The 26313-nt window shown below is 37.5% G+C and overlaps 1 protein-coding gene across 8 annotated transcripts in view; it reads right to left on the reverse strand.

Moving 5' to 3' along the window:
- Positions 1–26313, reverse strand: part of LOC139465708 (sodium-driven chloride bicarbonate exchanger-like) — a 139368-nt gene that overhangs the window by 107207 nt on the left and 5848 nt on the right. For 6 of the 8 annotated variants that reach the window (XM_071247526.1, XM_071247527.1, XM_071247524.1 and 3 more), the window contains exons 1-2: positions 24185–24301; positions 2460–2549 (exon numbers count right to left, since the gene is read on the reverse strand). The gene's annotated coding sequence lies outside the window, so the exon portion shown is untranslated. The other 2 variants (XM_071247516.1, XM_071247517.1) reach the window with 2 other exon arrangements.

Genomic DNA, 26313 nt, shown 5'->3' on the forward strand with positions numbered 1-26313 from the left:
AGGATAAAATTTCAAATTTATTTACAAGTTCATTCAAGAACCACTTCTAGTTCTAGGCAGCATGTAACGCCATGCCTTATTTATGTGTTTTAGGAACACCCAAAACATCATGAGTTCATTGAAAATGATATAGTAAAAACCCATTGTTAAAAACCTTTCAATAGTTCAGGTGGGTTTCTTCAGAAACTCTTTTCATATATACAAATCCTGCTGTCAGCATTGATATTCTAATATTTTCTGCATAATTACGCACTGGAGCTATTTTCATCACACAAACCGCATTCAGGGAGTTTCTCCGTTGTCAACCATACTGGCTGCTTTCTTCCTTGTGAGTGAGTGAGAGTTGGGTTTAATGTCACTTAGTACAAGATTCTCAATTATATCACTGTGTTATGCCTGATTTTGTTTCTTGGTTTCTCAGCACCACAACTGTGTTTTAGATGTCTGTTTGCTCATCTAAAGGTTACAAGGATAAAATTCTGGAGGAAAAGTAAGAGAATCAGGTTAAATATTTCAACCATTCCTGACAAATGACAGCAAACCATGAAACACTCACAATGATCTTCATAATGTGTTCACTTCTTGGGAGTCAAACATACATGAAAACACTCTATCCACTTGGTAAAGTAAAAAAACAAAGTTGAAAGCTCATAGCTTACACAGAAGAATTTGGTTTACAAACTTCCAATCATTCAAATGGAAGCATAATATAAGCCAATTCTGTGTGGAATATATAAATAAATCTGTTTTGCATCAGCACTGATCAAAGATCACAAGGTGATGAAGCACATTTTGTAATTAAATTGATCAAATGGGTTATATCAAATGACATCGGAGGCCATAAATTGTCCACAGGGATGTTCAATAGATCAAACAGTAAAAGTTTATTTTACTTAAATCATCATGGGACGAGTAATTTATGTAAATATCTTTTTTTAAGTAATAATCATCAAATTAATATGTAGTATTCAAGATAATGTAGGTTATGGAAATTCAACCCTATGATGGTGGAAAATGAATTCAAGAAGACGTGAACATGGTATTTGGCAAAACAGTATGAACATTCTATATATCATGATATACCATAAACATCTATTTCAGAACTATGATATCCATTTGATATATCACTACTACATAGTGAGTGAGTTGGGTTTAACACCGCTTTTAACAGTATTCCAGTTATATTACAGCATGTCAGCTTAATGTGGGAGGAAAGCCCGAAGTGATGCAGGTCTCAGACATTTACCACTTTGGTGAAACCCACGAGCACGGGTATGGTGATGACAAACCTAGAAACAAAATCGGGGCAAACCGGGATTTGAACCCACAATCATAGGTTTCTGGCGTGCCTAAGGGACGCAACTCTGCTCAGGGAATTTATCACTCGTCAGTCAACCAGTTAACTTATAGCAATCTCACAGTGATATATAATGTATATGCACTAAACAGTGATTATCAAATATATGTTCCACATCACCCTGCTGCTGCACATAATGGAAGATGCAACTAATTGCCAACTTGTCAGACAATAAAAATGCACCACTTAGGTTATCAACTTACTCAAAATTAATGATGCAATAACATCAATAATAAATACGCTGAATAGGTAGCTGTACAAAGCTCACCTAAATATGTAGACAACAGTTTAAGTGAGTGAGTGAGTATGGTTTTACGTCACTTTTAGCAATATTCCAGCAATATCACAACAGGGGACAACAGTTTAAAATGTCACCAAGGATACTCATAATAAATTGCTGTCAGCATTGATATTCAAATATTTTCTGCATAATTACCATGGTTGGTTCCAGCTATATGACGGCGGTCTGTAAATAATCGAGTCTGGACCAGACAATCAAGTCATTGATATAATTTGAACAAAATATGTCATCAAATGCAGAACATGCCCAAGTTCATTTTTTCTCATTCTGTCAATTTTTGGGAAGTTTACAGAGACAATATGCCTTTGAGAAAACTTAGTGCATTCCCCAAACAAGGTCAAAATGTAAAATATCAAAAGAAATCTATCACATATGTTGAGCTAACTAGACATGTACCAAATTTCATTCCAAATGACAGTTATGGCCATGATAAGCTTTTTAATATGGCTGGTAAGAAGGCCAGGCAGAAATCAGATTTGAGCATGGTAAAAATGAGCCCCACTACTAACTACACAAATACCAAATTTCATTTCATTCTGAAAACAAATAACCAAGTAATGGCCATATTATAACATAAGTTTTCACTATGGCTGACATGCCAACCATATTGAAAACCAGATCTTAACCTCGTGAACAAATTGGGATGTCAATTTGGCTTGAAAATCTAACAAGATGATCACCTGCATTAATGAAACATTATCTTAAGTTTGTTCACTGTATTTACAACATGCATTGTTAAGACAAGATTAAGATAGGAAATAGGTACCGTGAAATCGCAAGTTAACAAAATGTGAGCGTCACCTGTTATAGCCTGTTGGACATCACTGCTGTCTGCCTCCTCAGCTGGCTACAATGGTGTCCGTCGTGTTCTGGCACCTGTCCACTGGATATCTGCAATACAGAGAATCAGGGAGTCAACAGAGAGCAAGATAAAATACCTAGTGTGGAAGTATGTAAAACATTCCAGGTCAAATGCAAAGTGTCAGTGCAGCCACGTCCCAACTGTTTGAAAAGTATGAGGGCACTTGTAAATATTTCTTGTTTCCTTGACCTGATTATGATAAGCAATCATAATGATGGGAGAATCCCTCAGCCTATCAATAAGTTCGTATACTTCGGAGCAAAAATAATCTGAAAAAGTTGACAGAACACACAATTAAACTTCACTTGCCCAAATTTGCTAGTCTGTCTCCAATCCCAAAACGAACAAATCAATAAAGCAAATCCAACTCAAGTCTAGAATGATTTGGCAACTTTGTTCTGGGCTACATTTGGATTTTTACTTTGGATTTTGTAGATACAGTAAAGTCCTGTTAATCCAACATGGTTGGATGCAGATGATTAAGTCAGATTAATGAGTATGTCGGATAAACAAAATTAAGTAGTATGACCCTTTGTGATCGAAAATTGGACAACTACATGATAGATAATGATGCAAACACGTAATAATGTTCATATTGTTATGTTACATTGTTAGCGGAATATATTTTCTAATCATGCAAACTCTAAAGCTCAACACAAAACTACGGTTGCGGGCTGTGTGACTGATTCAAAATATGCCAGTTTGAAACTTGTGCCGCAAGGCTCAAGAAAGCTGCTTTCTTAGTGGCCAATGTCGACTTCCTGTTAGTCATTTCATTGGTTAGTCAAAGTTCACAAAAGGTCCTTCTGACGTGCCCTGTAATGGGATGTCCTCGGCATTAGCAAGAACTTGTATCTGATATTAATCATGTTTTGTTTATTTAAAGCATTAATTGTTTCTTGTTCAGCAAGTGTTTCTCTGCAGCCATTGTAACATGAAGCTACATGCCAACTCGTCTCACATCAAAAGACAGGGCTGTGTACTCCTGGGCAGATGACCACAGAGTCGGATTAACGAGACTGTGTGATTGAGTGATTTCGGTAATTCATTGCAAATTAGGTGTGTCTGAGTCGGAGTGTGAGACTTTTGGATTAACAGGTCTAAATATCACTGATTTAATCGGTTCCCATCATTAGTGTCCGTTAAACCCAATTGTCGGATTACCGAAACTTGACTTACATACTTTTAAATAATAGAACTTTATTTCTGGGATCATAAATTTGCCTGATCTAAAATTCTCACTGTTTAGGCTGGTTTGTTCATATAGTCTTTCTACGTATTCCGAATTATGAAATTACCTGCTTTTATAATGAATATATTACGCGAAGGAAGTGAGTGAACTGGCTTCAATGGCACTTAAACAGTATTCTATTTCCTGCATCGGTACTTTTACGACTATAACTGTCTTTTGACTTGAATAATAAAACTGCCACCAGCACAAATAGTGTTAAACACAACATGACCACAACATACCTCGCAGCCATTACGCAAGCTTAATTAACATCACTGCTGGTTATCACTCCAACATTTCATATCGATAATCGGAGCAGACTACTTATTTTACAGTAATTAGTATACCTTTATCATATGCCAAGCTGTTAACACAAGGAGAGATTTTCCTATACTTTATCTATAGTAAAGTGTGTATTTGGCGCAGTAAATAAGCATTTCCAGGGCAATAGAATGTACACCTATTTCACATATAGCTAAATTAAATACTTTGGACAGTCCGATCAGTGGACATCCTAAAAGGATTCAAAACACATGACCAGAAGAGACTAAATTTGCACTCTGGTGGATGAACCAAGCACTTAAATGCATCAACACATTGATAATTTAATGATTAAGCCATTTAAGAATGCACTCAACATGCTCAAACTCAAATGTTACCATGTAAAAACTCGATGCATGTATTCATGCATTTCCTTGCAAATTTCAATGACGACATTCAGCACTGAACAAGCTTATTAAATCATTAACACATAAAACTATAATAAATCCAATATATAAACGGTGAGTTGTGTATTTACTCACACAAACCAACAGCTGCCTGTCATTATTTTCATTAGTTCATGATAAAACATGGTAATATATTGGTACATTCAAACCTAGAAGGGCATTGGCCTCTAATAATTCCGTCAACACAACCTCACCAAGTATGCTCATTCAATGTTTATAAACACAGCTGTAGTGACATGAACTGCACCAAAACAAATATTACTTTATAACAACATGAAAAAAGTTAACATATTTCATGTTATAAACAAAACCAATTACTTAATTCCAGTGCCGGTTTTCAAACAAGCATAAGAAAATATGAAGATTCTTACCATGCTTACAGGCCTATGGGCAAATCAAATTTGAATTCTGACCACAAGTTATATTTGTTTTGCTTTAAGTATTTTAGAATCCATTTGGTTCATATCATCCCACCATGAGAGTTTAACAGGGATTTATCTAGGCAATATTCTGCTCAAAGGTAGAAGAAAATGTCAGTATAAATTCCTTAATTGGAATTACAAATTGGCCAAGTCATGGTATTATGTATAACTAATGTTATCGCTTTGGAGAGGTGACTCGTATTACACTGATAACAGGACCAATAAACAAGAAGAGACTTTCATGTTTAGTTTTACATTTAATGGCATGTTAACATACACATGAATTTAAGCAAATCATGTTTTTGAACAAATTCATGTTCCTTCCGCAACAAGTCTGCCAAGCGCACTTACTGACTTTGTTGAATTGGATTTGAGGTTGAACATCACATCCAAGATTATTGCACTTATATAGCGATGTGCATGCATGTGTGTGTGTGGCTGCTTGTACTAGTCTGGACTAATGCCATTTTATAGTGCTAGCACACTGATATACCATGCTGCAGTTTAACATGAATACCCCACTCACCCACAGTAAACTGACTCCAAGCCAACCAGTTGCTTATCTTTTACAACGAGTACCATCTTTTAACGTCTTTGGGTATGACATGGCCGGGGATCGAACCGCTTTCCGGGTAGACGCTCTACCACTAGTCCAGGGAGGCAGTCTTTATCTGTTCAAACCAGTCACAGGTAACCACTGACCCAAGGATCAAATGACATCTTCCAACAAACACAGAATTATTGTGTGCTACAGGTAGACTCGTCTTATTTTTATGTGTCATTAACATGATTAATGTCTACCTCACAAGGTTAATTCTCTCTGCAGTGTTTAATTGTACGATAAACTACGACCGCAAGACGTTCATTTCTTCATTCTTTATGAGATATAAACATTATGCACAGCATCTGTAAGGATGTTAATAAAATTGAGGATGCTTAATATAAAAAATTCCTTATTTTAATAATGATCACTCCCTGAATGGGATCCGACCACAGCGATGTCGATTTTATTAATAAGGGGCTTAATTCATCTCATAGCTATTTTATATTACATCATAAAGAGTCATCAGAAGATGACAAATCCCCCACAAATCATTTGACTGTTTTCTGTGCAGTTTCCAGAAAGAGTACCTTTTAGTTTTAGAGATATGGTCTGGACAAACCTACCAGTAGGAACAGAGTCAAAGTCAAACTTGTTGCCATGGAAACAGATTTTTTTTTTCTAAACACCCCTCAATAGAAAAAGGCACCATTTGACAATCTGCCCTTTGTGTGTGCAGTGTCATGAAAGAATACTTATCAATTTTAGAGATATGGTCCAAACAGACACACCACTATGAATGGAGTCAAATTCAAACTAGTTTACATGGAAACGGGGGAAAAAATACATATCTAAAAAATGAATAAATAACAAAGGGCACTAGTTGACAACCTGGTCTTTGTGTGTAACAGTTACATGAAACAGTACCTATTAGTTTTAGAGATATGATCCGACGAAAAATGATTACGGATGGTCGGACAGACAAACTGATTACCGGGTACTATATCCCTCCTTATTACTTACCAGGAGCATAATAATGAAAGACAAAATTACTTCCATCATTGCTTATGTACTTATTATGCATATTTTCAACCAAAAAATACTATGCAACTTTTTATTCAATGGAAATAGCGAAACTGCGAAATACATAGAGATTATTAAATGAACATGTGTGTCATACTGATTTTACGAAACGAGTGTTAGAATTTTTGTTCTACGCACAAGAGAGAACGAGGGTAATACATGAATTTGTACCCGAGTTTAATATAGCATGACACAGGTGAGCCATTAGTCCTGCATCATGACCGTGGAATATATTTATTTTATGAAAAAAAAAATAATCTAGAAATGCATACAAAAGCAAGTCTAGCCAGCTCAAGCTAGCTCTATTCCACATATGAAATCAGCCTATGGAAATTTTTTTTTTTTAGAGTCAAGAAGGATCTTGTGTAAAATAAGATTTCAGAGACTAAATGTTAGTCTAGTGAGCCATTATCATGATCATTTCTTTATCCTTTTGAGCTCCCGTTCAGACAAATGCATTGATCTTGACCCTTGACTTTCATGCTTAATTTTGAACACTGAACATGCTGGAAGGCCATCTCTCCATCTTTCGCAACCCATTCCCCTCTATCATCATTATCATATTATATTTTGTTGAAAAAACATCAATGCAATTGGCATTGTTTTAATCCTTATTTCAGATTGCGGTGTTCATACACAAGCTGAGGGTAGAGTACATCAGTCAATTGTCAGTGTCACATATGTCCTTGTAAGCCTACACATATTAGCTGCATACTTGACAGTTATATCATTTGTATATGTAACAACTCAACAGTTGGTTGGTTGGTTTGTTGTTTAACGCCGCACTCAGCAATATTCCAGCTATATGACGGCGGTCTGTAAATAATAGAGTCTGGACCAGACAGTCCAGTGATTGATATCATGAGCATCGATACATGCAGTTGGGATCGATGACATGCATCAACCAAGTCAGCGAGCCTGACCACCCAATCCCATTAGTCGCCTTTTACGACAAGCATAGTCACCTTTTACAACAAGCATGGGTTGCTGAAGACCTATTCTACCCCGGATCTTCACGGGTCAACAACAGCCATAGGGTTCTGTAGCTCACCAGCCTTTATGGTAGGCGAGTGTGTTGGGTTTAAAGCAAATTCTACCATGAATTTAACCCATGGACAAAGTCTAAACCAGGGTTCCTTCAATACTTTGAACATTCATTTCAATCCTTGACATTTGTCTACTGCTAATTTCACACACTCAGAAAGCGATGGTGACATTGCTCATAATATCTTCATGAACAATAGCGATACACACCTCTTAACACACCCTCATAGACACACTAATCTAATATTGTTGCATAACACAGTGGAAAGCCTTCTGTAGTGGCCTCAACATGACTGTTTCACTACTGAACATATCTCTAACCCTATTAAGATGCTACTCTACATCATTTTGAAGGAGTACTTGAAAATAGAGGTAGCTTTCCTAGTGTGACACAAGACCTCAATAGGTCCACACTGTAACAGCCATCATTCAGGTTTATGGTAATGAATCCTACATGGAGGGCGCAATTCAAGTAGGGATTTGAGATGGAGATAAATAGCAGTTAACTACCTGCTGATAAAGTAGTTCGGGAGTATACAGCAGTATATCACCCTCTGTGTCAACTCCAAGTCACTGAAAACTCAGGGAGACCGAGGGAGGAGTGGACGCTAGTCCAAATATTTCCAGTCTAGATTAGGTTTAACATGTTTAAGGACTCTCCAAGCCATGATCCTAAAGGATTTGCCAGCTTATACCATAACACAGATGACGGAATGTTTGTTTGCGAAATGTTCATCTTTATAAAGCAGCGTTAGAAATTGACACTAGTCCTATAGTCCTTGACAAACTGCCCATTAGTCAAGGTATCATAAGGACTAGTAGAAATAAGCCCTTTTCATGGGTTATGCTATATATTATCATAGGGACTAGTGGACAAAAACTGTTAGTTTCTAACCCTGTAAAGTATTGGGGAAGGCCACACTCAGGAGCCTGTATATAATCAAGTGAGTGAGTGAGTGAGTGAGTATGGTTATACGCCGCTTTTAGCAATCTTCCTGCAATATCACGGTGGGGGACACAGGAAATGGGCTTCACACATTTTACCCATTTCGGGAATCAAACCACTAGGCTACCGACCGCCCCATATATAATCAAGTGATTGGTACTAGAAACAACAGACCATTCTGTCGGGGCACATAGACATCCAGTCAACCAAGTCACCAAGTCTGACCACCCAATCCATCAAATCACCCCTTAAGACCAGCATAGGTTGCTGGAGAATCCCAACAGTGATAAATGATGATGGCCATGGTCCTTGTCATAGTCCTGGTATTGAAAATGATTTCTTTAGGAGTCTTAACATTCAACTACGATCGCAGAATTCCTCAACACACTCAAGAACCTACACCGCACAACATACAAATGTGGACCAGCCGTATGTTCGATTTTTACATGGCATCCATTAATGAATACATTAAATCTTTCATTTCGTTTTCATGATATTCTGTAAAGATATCTATTGCACCATAATAGTCCAGCAAAAATTATTCTTTCAGAAATTACTGAGCTTGATATATTAAACAAATTATTTTTGATGTTTGTGTATCTGTAAACATTGTAAAATGAATTCTAGCATCCCATAAATTCACTGAATAGATGTCATCATTAATCTGGATTTGAAAGTGCAGGGCAGGTTGACACCAGAGTGAGTGAGTGAGTATGGTTTTACGCCGCTTTTAGCAATATTCCAGCAATATCACGGCAGGGGACACCAGAAACTGTCTTCACATACTGCACCCAGGGCAGGTATCAAACCCAGGTCCACAGTGAGACAAGCCAACACACTAACCATGTTAACCACTTGGCTCCCCAAAGGCCCTAAATAAATCTAAAAACAATTAACTCTGAGGATGACTTCAACCTAAACATCTCATAGAAGATGGCCTCAATATGATCAACAGTAACACTTAGATGACTAACAATTTGCAAAGTCATATATTCACAGATGGACTCTCCATAATATATATTACATTAACAAGTAGTATTTAAGTATCCATACATCGTATTTAAGTATATGGGCTTCCTTGAACACAATCTATATCTAGATCAGAGGACAATAAATATATACCAGAGGGAACATAAATCCTTATATCAAAAGCTTCAAACCCACTTGTCTGTCCCAAAGGCTCTTAGTCTTAAGGATTTGAACCAGATTTAAGCCATTTGCAACCACAATCCCATATATATAACAAAGTTTTGGCACCCTAATCATTAGATTCAAGTCTCACTACTTGTTTTTAAAGGTCAAGTAAACCTTTGCAGGTTTTAATACTTTAGGGCACACTTAATCACAAATGCTTGACCAAAATCAATTTGAAAATCGGAAATAGTGTCACAAGTATGATAAAAAAACGACACATGAAAAGTTTCGGCCATATGAAAATCTTCTTCCATGAAGAGAAATCCCCTCCTGGAGGTTAAAACAGTTTCTTGCTGCTTTACCCACTGAGCAATTTCAATGATCATGATGATCAGCAGCGTTAGAAATTGGCACTAGTCCTATAGTCCATACCAAACTGCCCAATAGTCAAGGTATCCTTAGGACTAGTAGAAATTGGCCCATTTTAAGGGTTTTGCTATATGTTGTCATTATAAGGAGTAGTGGACAAAAACTGTTAGTTTCTAACCCTGATCAGGCCGACGCCCAGTCTGCCTCAGATTCATTAACATATGTCTTTTTCTGTCTGCTCATCCATTTGATTACTGTGTCCACAACTTATGTCACCTATGTAACATCACAGAAGATGCCTTCAGTTGTTTACTCAGGGGATTAATCTCTGACAGGCTTTTATTGTGTGGAATGGGGCCAAGGGCAGTTGATGTTTTATTACCCAAACAAGATGTCAGTAACTTAACGCTATTACCATGATTACCGATTGTTAATTCTTAAATTGATTATTCACAATGTCAAAATCAAAGGTCGTTTCACACATTGAACAATGTATGCAATATTGTTAATTTTATTTTGCAGGATTAACAGAAATAGCAGAAACAGCATATTTATAAAGCCTGAGAATGACAAGATAGACAAACATTGAAAACATATTAGCCAATAAAAACAGTTGTAACCTCTGTGCCAGAAGCTTTAGGCCATGCCCAAAATAGATTTACCACTTTGGTGAAACTCATGAGCACGGGTATGGTGCTGACAAACCTAGAAACATAATCGGGGCGAACCGGGATTCGAACCCACAATCATAGGTTTCTGGCGTGCCCAAGGGACACAACTCTGCACAGCGAATCACTGCGCCTTGGACGACTGGGCCACCCGTGCCCCCTACTTTTTATGAATATTATGATTTATGAATCTTATGAATTTTTCTATCGTGGAAATTGACAAAATGTATCTCGGAAAATTGTTATTCGCAACAAAACCGCAATCATTTTTTTCACTTGACCTATGAAACTGAATACAAAATCTTTTGTTCACAATTTTGACAAACTGAACACATTGACCTAACCATGCTGACCTGAATGAACATATCTTTATTTGATTCAATCTGAAATAGGTGCAGTGTTCGACAGTAACCAATGGTAACACTGTTCCATTGGTCATGTTGGTCCGAGTCTAGTATATTTTCTTATGGACCATTAAAATTAAATAAATATTGGTCCAGTGGTCTAGTGTTATATTAGGGACAATAAAAGTAAATTAAGTTTGAACAGGTGTTTAAATCAGCGATAGACCGACTCTAAACTTTCAGCAAGTCCAGCCCAACCTAACCAACCCCACAAGGCACAGTGGTTGTCTTCTTGATTGTTTGTCATGCACATTATGAACACTCCCCTGTTTGTGGCTAATGGGTAATGGCTCTGTTTATACACACTAGGAAAAGGTGAAAAAGGTGAAGTTAGTCAGCATTAACTTGTCTTTTATTACTGCAATTTGGTAAACATAGAGCTTGGAGAATTAGAATGAAGTAATATCATTTAAAACCATTGGTCAGCAATCTTGTAGAGATCCAACAAGAGTGAGTGAGTTTGATTTTACGCCGCTTTTAGCAATATTCCAGCAATATCACGGCGGGGTACACCAGAATTGGGCTTCACACATTGTATCCATGTCGGGAATCGAACCCGGGTCTTCAGCATGGATAGCCATACTATACTGACTGTACTGATTACATTAAAAAAAGAGAAGGGAGGACACCTCCGCTGATCGAAAACCGAACAATGTTTCCATCCCAAAACAGTCCGATGTATTTCGTTTTACAACTGACTAGTAGTTTGTCAAATATAACTTTAACAAGATTTTTCACCCGAAAAAGTATTTACCGTGTACATAGTTTAATCACAATTTCGTCTCAAAAAGTAAACGGCGAACAACGAACATCGAGACGCCCGGAAGTTGTACTCGCTTCACATACCACTCTCCAATGATCGTCTCCGATTGGTCGAAAAATAATTGCTAATCGCGGTTGGCGTTTTTTATAACTTCGTCTGCTAAGCTTACCACTACATTGAGAAAATGGCAAATCCTCCGTTCTGCAAGATTGTCAGCTGGTAAAAACATTATTTACTGTTAGATTATAGCCCATTGTTTATGTCTAAATGTCAGTTGAACCAAATAAGTGGAGAAATATTATTGAACTCTGGTCTAGATAAGGGCACAAATGTCATGATGTTTTCAGCATGATTAATCTTTGGTTGGGGAAATACAGCAATACATCAATTTATAGGATTATGGATTATTGTAGATTCATAATAGTATTTATACATATATGTGTATATATATTCCACTTCATTAAATTAGATAAAATATTACTTGCATAGTTAAATCTTTCCTACCTTGGTGTTCAATGCAGCCATCAAGAAGTGTTAAATGTGTATGAATTGCACTAGTATACTATATTCTACTCTTAATTTAGTAGCTTGTCATCTGTTGTACCCAATTACTATATCATGGAATTGAGATCACTGTGTACACAGGCCTACAGATTGCCAATAACAAGAAGCTATTCATGGCCCAGTGACTGTAAATATGACAGCTTCACATATTTTGACTATTACTTGCATCATCATATCACAACACAACAGATTTATGACACATAAATGAGATATTTTATTAACTGCAAAACAATTAACTCATCAATATCACATCACACAATGTGAATTCATGTCAATTGGGGATGATGTAAATCACAGATACAAAAGCATCAATCTAAAAGTAAGCTGTTATTACTTTAAGAAATTATGCAGAAATCCATTATTAAACAAATATTCACTCTCAATAATTTTCCTCATTATCAATCCATCAATAAGATTATTTATATAGCATGCCTGAAACTTTTTTATACCTTCACAGGGCCACGGATAGCCACACTATACCTATAGTCAGTATAGGCCTAATAATAATTTCACCCCTAGATCCAATAATATCTCGCATCACAAATAGTGAAAATAAATGTTCAATCTGTAAAAACAATTTGGCAGATAACATAGATATCTCGTATCTCGTATATCTTTATACCGCCTGCAGTCGTCATCATACATAACAAGATGACACAACTGCTCATCTGAATATCTTCCATCCAAAATCCCCGCGAAAACGATGAATTGTAACACCCGGCAAAAGCGATGCCGCCAAACCCGTTGATGCACAAAGTTGAACGGTCTTTCCCTCATTTCCTAGTACAGATGCAATTTTCCTTAGCTCGTGACTTTTGCCTGTCCCTGCCTGGCCTAAAATAAGATATTATGCCCAGAAACAGCCACATTTATGATTGAGTCGCTTGGTTGTGTTGCCATTGTTTACGCATGTTTTAGTGAGTAACATACGGGGCGAGTAGCACTTCCGGGCGTCTCGGTGTTCGTAACAACAACATTGAACTTCCACATCAATTATACGTCAAGGAAAAATAAATGTAGCAATAATTTGAGATTTAATATGAAGTTAAAACACTTTTGTTTTAACCTAGCTTTTGTAAAAAAAAAAATATTAACACGGAAATGACTGAAATAGCGGTTGCAGAATAGAAGCGTAGAAAATTGTTCGGTTTTCAATCAGCGGAGGTGTCCTCCCTTCTCTTTTTTTAATGAAATCAGTACAGTCAGTATAGTATGGCTATCCGTGGCCCTGTGGTGGAGATGGAGGATTATCCTACAAACAGCGGTATGGCCAGTCAGCCATGAGGTATACATATCATTGAGCCAATGTGGTAAAACATAAATCATGTTTATTGAACATGTGGGAAATAATGCTGCATCAGTAATTCTGTTTCAAATAGACCTTACCACATTTGACCAGTATAAAAATACATACAAATATTTTCTATAAATTTAATTGAATGTCACATTCAAGATTAGTCTGCATATATAGCAAAATGCATGCATGCGCATAAGGCTGCTTGTACTAGTCTGAGCTAATGCAAGTTCCATATTGCTAGCCCACTGAGATACCACGCTCCAGTTTAACATGGACGCTCCACTCAGACACAGTACACCAACTCCAAGCTTACCAGTACTTGTTTATCTCAAAGAATCAGAAACTAGAACACGGAGGTGCCTCCAGGACTTTCCTTTGTTCCGAATACTGTTGAACGACATTACTTTATTTGATTCAATTTGAAATCGGGGTTCTGTTTATGGGGAGGAAAAGAGTGATTAGCAGACAAATAGGTGGCCAGGAAGATACATCTATCATTAAACCAATATGGTAAAACATTTCTTGGACATGTTGGAAAATCTGTAATTCTGTTTCAAAAAAGACCTTATAAATATTGTCAAATTTCATAAACCATAAAACATTTTCTGCAAATTAACCCTTTAAGTGAAACAAATACTAATACAAAATTAAACGAACTATGACTTAACATGTAAAATAAGAGTGACTGAGTGGATCAGATGATCTTATCATACACTCCAGTATCCCTGTGAATGGGGTTCCTAGACGGGTAGGTCACCTGTACCAGCTGGTGGAAAGTGCAGATAAACTGAGAATAGGATGTTACGAGTTTGACCAAGTTGATTGTGTTACATTGTAAGCGACAGCAGTGAGAATTGTTGCTCAGGCCCTCAACACCTGGTTTGTCTGGGCCAGAGTACAATATTTACAGAATAGCAAGACAAGGAGTGAGTGAGTGAGTGAGTTTGATTTTACGCCGCTTTTAGCAATATTCCAGCAATATCACGGCGGGGGACACCAGAAACTGTCTTCACATACTGCACCCAGGGCATTGTACTCATGTCGGGAATCGAACCCGGGTCTTCGGCATGACGAGCAAACGCTTTAACCACTAGGCTACCCAACCGCCCGTAGCAAGACAAGGAGGAAATGTGGATGTTAACAGGAAGTTCAGTCCTCCTAATAAGACTGACGTTTAGATGTGTAGTGTTCACATTACTCACACAAAGCATGAAAGTCACGGGGTCCTTGTCCTAATTCTAATGTTGGATGTTACACCCTAAGTGGATCCCTGGATTCAAATACTATAGGAGCAAACTTCAAGCAATCCCTGTACTCCAAACACGGCACACAGTCCACATCTCATTTCCACAGTTGAAAGTAACATTGTGGATACCTTACAGGATAAGTAATGTCAACACTGAACTGTTCAGATTTTAATACTTTAGGGCATACTTAATCACAAACGCTTAACCAAAATTATATTATAAATTTGAAAAACAGAATAAGTGTAAAACAGACGATAACAAACAACAGGCGAAATTGTCCTCAAAATAAAACATTCTGCCACTGAGGGGATTCCCTTTACTGGAGTTAAATCAGGATTCTGGAGATTGACACTATTTTAACGACTGGGTCAGCACCCAGTGTACCTGGGGGTTATTGGCGGTCTTCTACTACGGTTGGGACGGGTAACTCGGGTACTCAGGTCAGGTGGTTCCAGAGTAGGACTCGGGTACCCAAAGGACTATCCGGACCCATGGTTAGTCACGTAATATATTGTTTCACAACAAAAAATCACTATGACTACATGGTTACATAAGTCACTAATGTTGGCATTTCTTCAAGACTATGAACGCATTTCTCCGACTTATATATGTTTGAATAAAGATAAAATTTCTCTTAGCTTGTGTATATGTATAACCTAATCCTTTATACGTGTATCTAAATACATTTTGCTCGGACTACTGTCGAACTATTCCCAGTCGGACATTTTGTACCTATCTCTTGAAAACAACAGCGGGTACCCAGGTAATGTTGGGCAATAGGAGTGTGGGTACCCGGGTAGTAAATTTGGTCTCGTCCAAGCCCTACTTCCTACTTGTCCAGCACCTATTGTAGGTACAAATTCAACTGAGCGTGGTGACTGCTAAGACAAAAGGGAAGTAAGAGGGCATCTCACTTACAATGTACAGAGTGAAAACCTTTAAAATATATATCAATGCGTGAGTGAACATATTGATCATTTAGTACAATTGGGCTCTAAAAGGAATGACAGACAAGAAACAGTATTCCACTGTGGCAAACGCGCAGGTTGATTTACAGTTAATTCCCAGTTGGTGGATACAAGTTCATGATTAAGACCAGACCTCTTCCATTCAAATGTTCCCAAAGAGGATGCCCAGCCACCATTAACACCCAAGATCGCTTTTTTGCGAAGCACAATAATATGTCACTGAGCAGTAGCTCGACATCAACAAATCATCTTGAGGAGTAACATCCAAAATCTGTTCAAATTCATTGAGATGCTTCAGGTTAAGAAGGGTAATAGTGATCACAATCCAGTCAGTTTGATGTCACCCAAAAGAAAACATTTCGAAACCTAGATCATGCCAATGGGATCTATTGTGTATTTTTGTGTAGCAAATGGTTATCTATGTGTTACAAGCATTCACCGATTCCATACAGTGTTTGATATGACACCCTAGCTTAAACACAATGGGGATCATCCTTGGACCAGCTACTGGACAAGTAAGAAGACACTGTTTGGGGTACCCAACAGGATGTTAGTAACAAAATGCTATTTACAGACTCTTAATTGTTATTTTAATTATTCACATCATCAACATGATGAAGATCAAAGGTGACGTTTCACACATTCAATAATACATGCAATGTTGTTATTTTGATAGGATCAACAGAAATAGCAGAAACAGTATATGTTTAGATACTAAGAATCACTTATCAGCGAGTGAGTGAGTGAGTTGGGTTTAACACGGCATGTCAGCTTAATGTGGGAGGAAAGCCCGAAGTGATGCAGGTCTCAGACGTTCACCACTTCAGTGAAACCCACGAGCACGGGCATGTTGCTGACAAACCTAGAAACATAATCGAGGCAAACCAAGATTCGAACCCACAATCATAGGTTTCTGGAGTGCCCAAGGGACGCAACTCTGCACAGCGAATCAGCCAATGAAAACCTTTGCACAGTACCATAAATCCGCACCCCTAAATATGTTTGTTATGAAAGCTTATTATGGAGCGTGTGATTATCAGCATTTTCACCTGGGCATTTAAATCATTTCTACTGAGGTTACGACTTTTTCCTTTGGAAACTAACTTAATATGTACAGGACAATTGATATTTGCAAAAACTATCACAATCATTTGTTCAATTTACTTGCCCTAATTGATAGTTATGTTGTTATTATCTGGTTAAATCATAAGTCAGAGAGTACAACACCTCAGCAATAGACACACTAAAGCAATATGTGGCGAAAGAAAACACTTTACCCATGATCAGAATAAATGTGGGTTTAGCATGTTTAGATACCATATATAATTCATATTTCTCCATACAACCTGTGTCTATCATTCTATAGCAAGCTGCATATACCTGTCTGTGAACATCAGCTGCTATGGATTACTCACATACAACTGTCTGGTTTCAGATTTCTTTCAGCAACAGTCCTGTATACTATTAATTCAGTGGAAGGAATTGTCATAAAAGCATGCTCGATGCAGTTTCTGTACAATGGTGTGTGAGTGGCTGGGTGCTGTGTAAGATTTGAACTTTACCAACAATATCTAATTTATAATACAGGCAATGACTTTGGACAAAATTCAAAACAGTGTGCGAAACACTTTTGAGACTACTAGTCCAAACATGGCTCTGAGCATCTTTTTAGGAGAATTTAGTGTTATTATGTGGATTATCATTACCAGATTGAACCAACCTTTCCTGGGTCATGGTTCGAACTAGAGGCTTAAGTTGCAGAGTGCATAACATATTTCACTGAGCTGCAATGGTGGAATTTTGTTAGAAATATTGCAATGATTCCTCAAAAATCATGCTGATGGGCATCCATGCGCAAGTGTACCTTTTTATTTTAAGTGGATCTAAATCTTGATTGCTGTATTTGATCTTTGACAAGACATGCTAATGACGCCTTGCATTTCATAAGTCACCCACCCTGTTTATGCAACCTTGTACTCCAGTCAAACCAGTATGCTGCGTATGAAGGTAGAAATTCATCAGGGCAAAGGTTACTATGAGTGAGATTAACATGGCTGGAAGGGGACATGTGCGTGGTTAACTCTTACCTTATCAAACTGTTGAGTGGCCACACCTTACCACTGTATCTGCAGCTGACAGGATATCTCTCCTCTGGACAAGAATGGGTCACTCGTTCCTATCATGGGAACTGACCTAGTTGAATCTCCCCTATGTCCATACAGAAATAGATTTAAACTGGGTTTTGTAATCATAAAACTGATTTATATGTTATACAGTTTCATACATTATTTATATACTCCTTCTACCTTCTTAATTTGTCTTTTCAGGTTTTTCTTTGTCCTTTCTCTGCTAATCATTAGCTCAAATTATCATTAACGTTATCATCAATAAGAATGATGGGCAAGGTTTCAGCCCCACCCACCCAACCCCTCACATTCAAACACTGAAAACGATACATGTGTATTTAAATCATGTCAGATAAAAGCAAAAATTGATGCCGGCCTTTGACATTTTCAGTTATGGTAAAACCCACGAGCGCAAGTATCATGCTGGTAAACAAGGATCATAATTTGTGCTAATCAGATTGCTAATCCAACCAGAAAACTCAAAACTCTGCACAGCCAATTGCAGCACCTAATGACATGGCAATGCTCGATTTAGCTATAAAAGACATGCACCAGTGCAACCTATTATTGAAAATGCAACATAATATTTATACCAGTTGCATGTAAAAAATAAAAATGATAATTTGGGTCTAACAATCACATATCCATATACACAGCATCGACAGTGATAGAAACTGACAGTTTTAGTCCACTAGTCCTTATCATGATAACATATAGCAAACCCTTTAAAAATGGCAAACTTCTACTAGTCCTTAAGAAACCTTAACTATTGGGCAGTTTGGCAAGGACTTGTCCCAATTTCTAACGCTGATCCATCTTTGAACACATTCAATAATTCAATACCTCTAAGCTTGTTTTCCAGACTTAAGTCAATAACCCCTTTTTAATTTGTAATTTGTCTCAGTTTGGGGGGCTTTGACATAGTCAAAATGTGGGAATTTCAACATGTTCAAGATTATGTTCACGTTTCAACTTTGATAAATTTACAGGTACATTGTGCAACCTGGTTTTGTCTGGTGAAACTAGGTTTTCACGTCAACATGACCTAGTGCAATTTAAATCACGTTCTTTAAATCAAGCCCAGCACTGTCATCCCTGCCCTCAAAAGTAATACTAATTCAGGACCTAGCCTGTCACCTGTAGGAACCCCTCTTGGACATGTAGCAACTGAACATTTGGCTGTCAGTTCCACACATGTGTCATGGTGGAAAATCTATCTTGTAAGGAATAAGAAAAAACATAACATGTGAGTTCAAAGATTACAAGAAAAATAAAACAATATCAGTGTTCCCACTGGCTTTTGAACTTTAAAAATTTCCAGTCCCCCCTAATTTTTGCCAGTCCCAACTTTCAACAAATAAAAGAAAATATGAAAAAAAATTTATTTCAATTCTTTCAACATAATTTTCAGTGCAAAGATGTCATCTCTGAAGGAACTTAGTTAGGTCTATACGTCATTCACACTAACTTCAGTCACAATTTTCTCTTCTTTTTTTAATATTTCGAGACAAAGTAGCTACAAATGGATATTTAACCTAGAAATAGACAAGGGGAAACCCTGATGGTAATGGACAAGCTGACTTTGTTTGAAAAAATGTAGTTATATTTATATCACCGATGTTTTGTTCAACAACAAAAATTTCTAAGGTACTTTATTTGCCGGTCCACAGGGACTGGCAGTCACATGAATTACTGGTCCAAGCCTAATTTTACCGGTAAAAAACTGGTAATTACTGGTAAACAGGAACGCTGATTATAAGCAAGAGGATGCAAAAACAATACTAATTTTAAGTTCAAGTTTTAATTATGAACTGATAGAACACTAAGGGAATTAAACAGAAGAATTAGAGATACCCACCATGGAAACTCCTCTCTACTCTTACTCTTTTAGTAATTATGAATCATGTCTAACAGTTATTCTTGCAAATGATGCACGTTCTTAGGTTTCCTACCACAAAACTTTCAGTTTTGCATATATCACTAAACAGTTATCATGTGAGTGAGTGAGTGAGTGAGTGAGTGAGTGAGTGAGTGAGTGAGTGAGTGAGTATTTTTTTTACGCCGCTTTTAGGAATATTCCAGCAATATCACAGGACACCAGAAATGACCTTCACACATTGTACCCATGTCGGGAATCGAACCTGGGTCCTCAACATGACGAGCGAACGCTTTAACCACTAGGCGACCCGAAAGCCCCGACAGTTATCATGGAACTTACAGCGATACTTCACTTATGTGCACATTCATGAGCTCAATTATTGGCAAACTTGTTCACTTGCATCCTATTCCAGGGAGGCCACTCTTGTTTGTTGTGATGAAGAAGGAAATACATCATCACTATCAAGATTTGTTTCAGAACAGTTCAGTCATAATATGTGAAAGTAATTTGATACAGATTAGATTATAACTGTCACTTGGCTAAAATAAACTTTACACAAAGCAATTCACAAACAAAAAGAAAATCTGTTTAGTTTCGATCTTCAGTTCAGCAAGATCAATGCAATAAAACAGACACTGTTTTCCCTTGTATAAAGTAGTGAGGTGTGTTGGTTTTATGCTGATTTGAAGAGAATAAGTTGCTGCATTTGTCAACCACAATATATACCACCATAGGGGAATCCAGTCACCTTTAGTCCATAAACACTGGCTTTCAATGCTATATGGCCACTTAGCTTATTACCAATATCAATAAAGAAAACAATGTTAATCATAGTAAGTAAACATACAGTGTGTTCAATGGTGTATAATCAGAGCGAACTTCTAACAAGTTAATCTCATTAACGGTCTACCGGCCACACCAGCATTCATGCTCTCGTATAACACTCTCCGTATCCTGTTTATCTTCGTTTCAATTGTTCAAGAAAAGCATTGTTCATTGTGTTTGGTCTAATTTTAACAAAAATATATATCCCATATAACTTTTTAAAAAATGACACAAACAGGACAACACTGACAGGGCGAGTTTCTTTTCACAAAGCTTGAGTTGATAAAACGGCACAAATTATCTACCATATTTCTCAAAGAAAAAATTATTATGAGTGAGTTAGTTGAACAATATTTCAATTATATCACAGCATGGGTCAGTTTAGCGTGGGATGAACACCTGATGAGACTTTTTTATTTACCACTTTGGGGGAATCCATGAGCACAAACCCAAACCCAAAACCTCAACAATAGGTTTATGATATTTCAACTTTATCAAATAATGGGTAGGTTTCTCGGCAGGATAAAGCCAACGGATAAAAACGATATCCGTTGGGGTCATATGCGGATAGAGATGCAAATATCAAAGGTCAAGTAGGACTGTTTATAAACAAACAATGCGTCACCCTTGTCATTCGGCCATCGAGTCAGAATTAACCATTCCGAATCTGGATAAACTACAGGGATAATTGCTATCATTATCAATAGAACAGTCTAATATACTGAAAATCAGTATCTAACTGTGACGTAGCTAAGGCATTTTATGAGTTTTGGCAACTTTGGAGATATAAATTTCGAAACAATTTTGCGAGGACATGAGGCCTAGCCAGGTGGAATCAGTAGCCATATCTGCGCTTGTAGACCTCTGCAGCTTGAAACCTTCTCCATAAATCAAAATAGTTGGATTTGGCCGAAATATGTTTGAATTGTTACCTTGTTTCGTTTTGTCGCTGTGTGTACATCTGACTACACTTCTTAAACGTTATGACAGGGTAGACCGACTGTCAACAACGTCTGACCGTGGCCGTGACGTCTCATAGACTAGGGTTCGAGTAACTTCCCTTTGACAAAGGGCAGTTACTCTAGCGGACAGACCGATGGATTGCCGCGAAAGGCAATTAAAACCAACTGTTGTTTTGTGTATATGTTGCTTCGCCACTGTATAAGAAACAGATTTCAGTTGGAACTATATTGGCTTCTGTCACTGTCCGACTGACACATCACTTACCCTGTGACGTAATAAATATTAATGCGCGCATTCCAGGAAAACTCGCAATGTTTCGGTAATGTTTGTGAGAGAGGGAAAGCGATTTTAAAGCACAGAATTAACGAATGACATTATATGATAAAGAGGTTATCACGCTTGTGTGTTTGGGGATGGTAAATATCCTGTATTAGGAATAAACACTATGTATTTAGCTCGCTGAGGCTTGCTAAATACAATGTTTATTCCTAATGCAGGATATTTACCATCCCCAAACACACAAGCGTGATAACCTCTATTTACACAGTACCTCAAACTGGGTTTAACACCCTAGCCTTGATCGAAGGTTTAACCGTATGACTAGTACATGGAAAGGTGGCCAGTCTTTTATAGCGATCGTGCGAATGTGGTTTTCCGCCGCTTTTAGCAATATTCCAGCAACATCACGACGGGGGACACGAGGAAACGGCTTCACACAATGTACCCATGTCGGGAATCGAACCCGTGTCTTCGGCATGACAAGGGAATGCTTTTACCACAAGGCTACCTGACCACCGGCCAGTCTTTTGAAGGGAGAACTTGTAATCATTACTAATATATTATTATTTATATAATCTAGGAATAATGATCACTAATAATCATTTCCTTAGAGATTTGTGCAAGTCTAACAGACCCCCTTTACAATTCTAATCCATTTTGTTCATCACAAACTTAATTCATTCATTGCAAAAGATGTCCCACGATAGATAGTGTTCAGGCTGGTGACGCTGGATGCATGAAGCATCAAAAACAAATACATAATTAACTGCTTTCCAATGCATATAACAAAAATTACTATATCGAAAAAAATAATAGATGTATTATACGAAAATCCCACTTTTGATCCCTTTACCTCCATGACTAAACTTGAAAATGAAAGACAAAAATATGTTGAAAATGGAAATGCTTTCATAGACTGTCTCTTGCTAAATAAATGTGCCACCGCAGGCGACCATATTTAGTAAACAAATATTAAAACATTGCAATATCGTGAGGCCTATTCAATGGCATTCATTATATGCAAAGATGATTGATCACCGAAAGGAGCTAAAGAGCACCCAATGACCCTAGCTGTTGCTAGGCGGATGTTACAGGGCATTGTTTCTGTCTTGTATCTGGCAAAATAATTTCACAAATTATGTCTTACGGTATTGTGGCGTGTTAGTTAAGTTTGTGGTACTGAATTCTAAAGGTAGGCTCTTTATTCATGTTAATGGACTTATTACTTTCACACACAAAAATATGAATATTTTTTGGTTTAGATCTTTGTGTGAAAATCTTGGTCAGTATTTTGGAAATTAAAAAAGAATAAATATAAAATAATGTTCTTCAAAAACTGATCTGACTATAATGCAATGTGTGCTGTGTTAGACAAGTTTGTGTCATCATTAACCAACCGTATGCACAATTATATTGTGGATCGGGGTGAACACTACAGCAGATAAGAAAAAGAAGTTTTTTTATTTGAAATATTTTAGGATTGGTCGAACCGGTAAACAATAATATTCAGTCTTGTCTAAAATAACAAAGGATCACTATGACCATGGCTACTAGGCGTCTTCATTATTCCCCCACCAAAAAAGTGTCAGCGACTTTGTTTACATTTTTGCTTAGCCTATTTTGTATTTCATCATCACAAACCATGACACTGATTTCATACACACCTGCATGTCCGCTCTAACATAGTCAACTTTAGTCCCCTGTCAAATCCAGATACATAAATATAGTTTATACAGTGGATATTCATTTTACAGAGCTTGTGAATAATTCAAAGCTCTAAAAACACACACAAATTATTCAGGCAATATAACGTGACCGTACAACTACTGTCGCACACCGATCAGCTGTTCGCAAACACAAAGCTAGACGGGGTACCTGGGTCATCGTGAACCCTGTGCCACGGAGATCACCCGCGGAATGAGTGGGCTCGAGATGTCCGCGTGCTGCAAACAGTAATGTCTACACGTATGGAATTGCCAATTTATGCCAGTTCAACAGCAAAATCCCTGCTGAACATGCCCGTACAAAGGAAACACCCAACAGTACAATGTACACTCCGTGAACGTAACTAACTCGACCGAGCGAGTCAATGGAAAGGTCGTCATAGGAACAATATTCGATTTTTTTTACGAAGGTCGATGTATTTGGAGACTAAAAAAATAGATTTCGCGGTCGGTGATTACCTTGTACCCAAAATGTCTTCACCGAAGTCCTGTGTTTCGGGTGGGTGACCGGGAACACCCTGATTGGAATACAGGCGTCCTAGGAACACTACGAATACCAAAACAACCTTGAAGGGAACTTACCTCACGTTTTTAGCGCTTCCGCACTGCAGCCGACTGTCATGCGCACTGATTGTTATCGAAAGCAATATGGAAGATCAATACAGCCACATTCCCTCTGAAACGAAGGATGCGAACACTGGGGCCCGAACACTTCTTGACTCCAAACACACGTGCTAGTTAATAAACGAGTATTGACGACATAGAACTGCACACACGTGATGTAGGCGCATATAAACAAACAAAGAGAGACGCGCTATCAGGCTAATAATTGCGTTCAGCTGTGTCGGTAGATCTTTTATTCAAAAGTCGACAGTGCATTTATGCAGCAGTAACCATTCATGTTTAGTCGTGTAGTATATTTTAGATGATAGTTGATACTTATGTAAAGCTTATATGAACTCACGTCGCAGTACATCAACACAAATCCAGATTAAATAATCCATTTTATCATATATGAAAAGCACCGTTCGCGAGAAAAGGGTAAGTTATAGTCCGTACGGGGTTCCATACAATATTTACATCGGCACCAAGCACTGCCTCTGACGTCAAGATTGTCCTATGACGTAGGCAGTCTATGGGTGATTCTGGTAAATCTGAAGTAAAAACAAAATAATAACGTGGATGTTACAAACTTAGATTTGCGCGCTTGTAAACGATGCATCAGATGTTAGCCACACAAGAAGATTGGCCTCTAATGTCTAGGCTTCCCAGGGGATTTTTCGCACCACGTTCATATTTCTTTCATGAAAAAAAGATTTGAACATAATCATACAACATTATTAACCTAAATAAGTTACTTGAAAACAAAAACAAACCTCAATATAGATATGGTATTAACGTATGGCATAATCAGGTCAGTTCTTAAGATGGATAACCGCGTACCATAATAATTTTGGTGAGTTTTGTTGAGGAGAACATTGAACAAAATCAAAAATGAAACGCGAAGTTATTGTGCGGAACGACTAGGTATATTGCCACATTCAGAACATCAACACCACGAGATACAGTACACGAAACATCTTGCATCACTGAACTGAAGCGTAAGTATCTAACACCATTGCATTGTTGCCAGCGGTATTAACACTTCTCATTTCTGAAGAAAACGTTTCAGTAAGGATTCTACATTTGTTCGAGTATGGGGTCTTCACATACCAACGTGTATTGTCCTGCACCATGACTGCGAAATATCTGCTTTTTATCATATCAAAAACAATCTAGGTTATGAAAGACATACTCGACTAAAAACTGCACGACTTTAGAAAATATAGAAAAGATCGATTTATTGTGTAATACAATAATTCATAGACTATCTTTGTCTAGTACTCGTGCAAATTTGATATTTATTCACTCCTTACATATATTTATTTGCATGCGGTCAAGAAAGTGTGCTTGTTGTATACACATGTAAGTGAATCACGCATGTCATAACATAAACGTTTGTATATTTTCTCAATTATTTTTCTACTACTACTACTACTACTACTACTACTACTACTACTACTACTACTACTACTACTACTGCTACTACTACTACTACTACTATTGTTGTTATTGTTGTTGTTGTTGTTATTATTATTAATCCCAGAGACTGTCTTTAGCATTTTTCTTCTCCGACGTCACGATTGAACTATATGGACGCCACATTGATGTAACGCTTTGACCTTCATGACCTTGTTCCTTATCTAAATATCCGTAACCAACGAAGTCGTGATTCTTGCGGTTATTTTATCACGATTTTAAAATAATATTCTTTTTAAGATAAAGATAGAAACACGGATTCACTAGGAACATGCAGGGCTGAACGTTTCCAATCCTTAAAATTACGTTTATCATTCAACCAACAAAGAAAGGGACATCTCACGTAAGAGTGTGTGAGTTGATATTTAACGTCATATTGCTAAAATACTTCTCACGTTAGAGACAATACCGGGTAGGAGAGTGAGTGAGTGAGTATGGTTAAACGCCGCTTTTAGCAATATTCCAGCAATATCACGGCGGGGGACACCTGAAATGGGCTTCACACATTG

Source organism: Haliotis cracherodii, unplaced genomic scaffold (genome assembly GCF_022045235.1).
Source record: "Haliotis cracherodii isolate W230 unplaced genomic scaffold, xgHalCrac1.p SCAF_18, whole genome shotgun sequence".
Lineage (NCBI taxonomy): Eukaryota > Metazoa > Mollusca > Gastropoda > Lepetellida > Haliotidae > Haliotis > Haliotis cracherodii.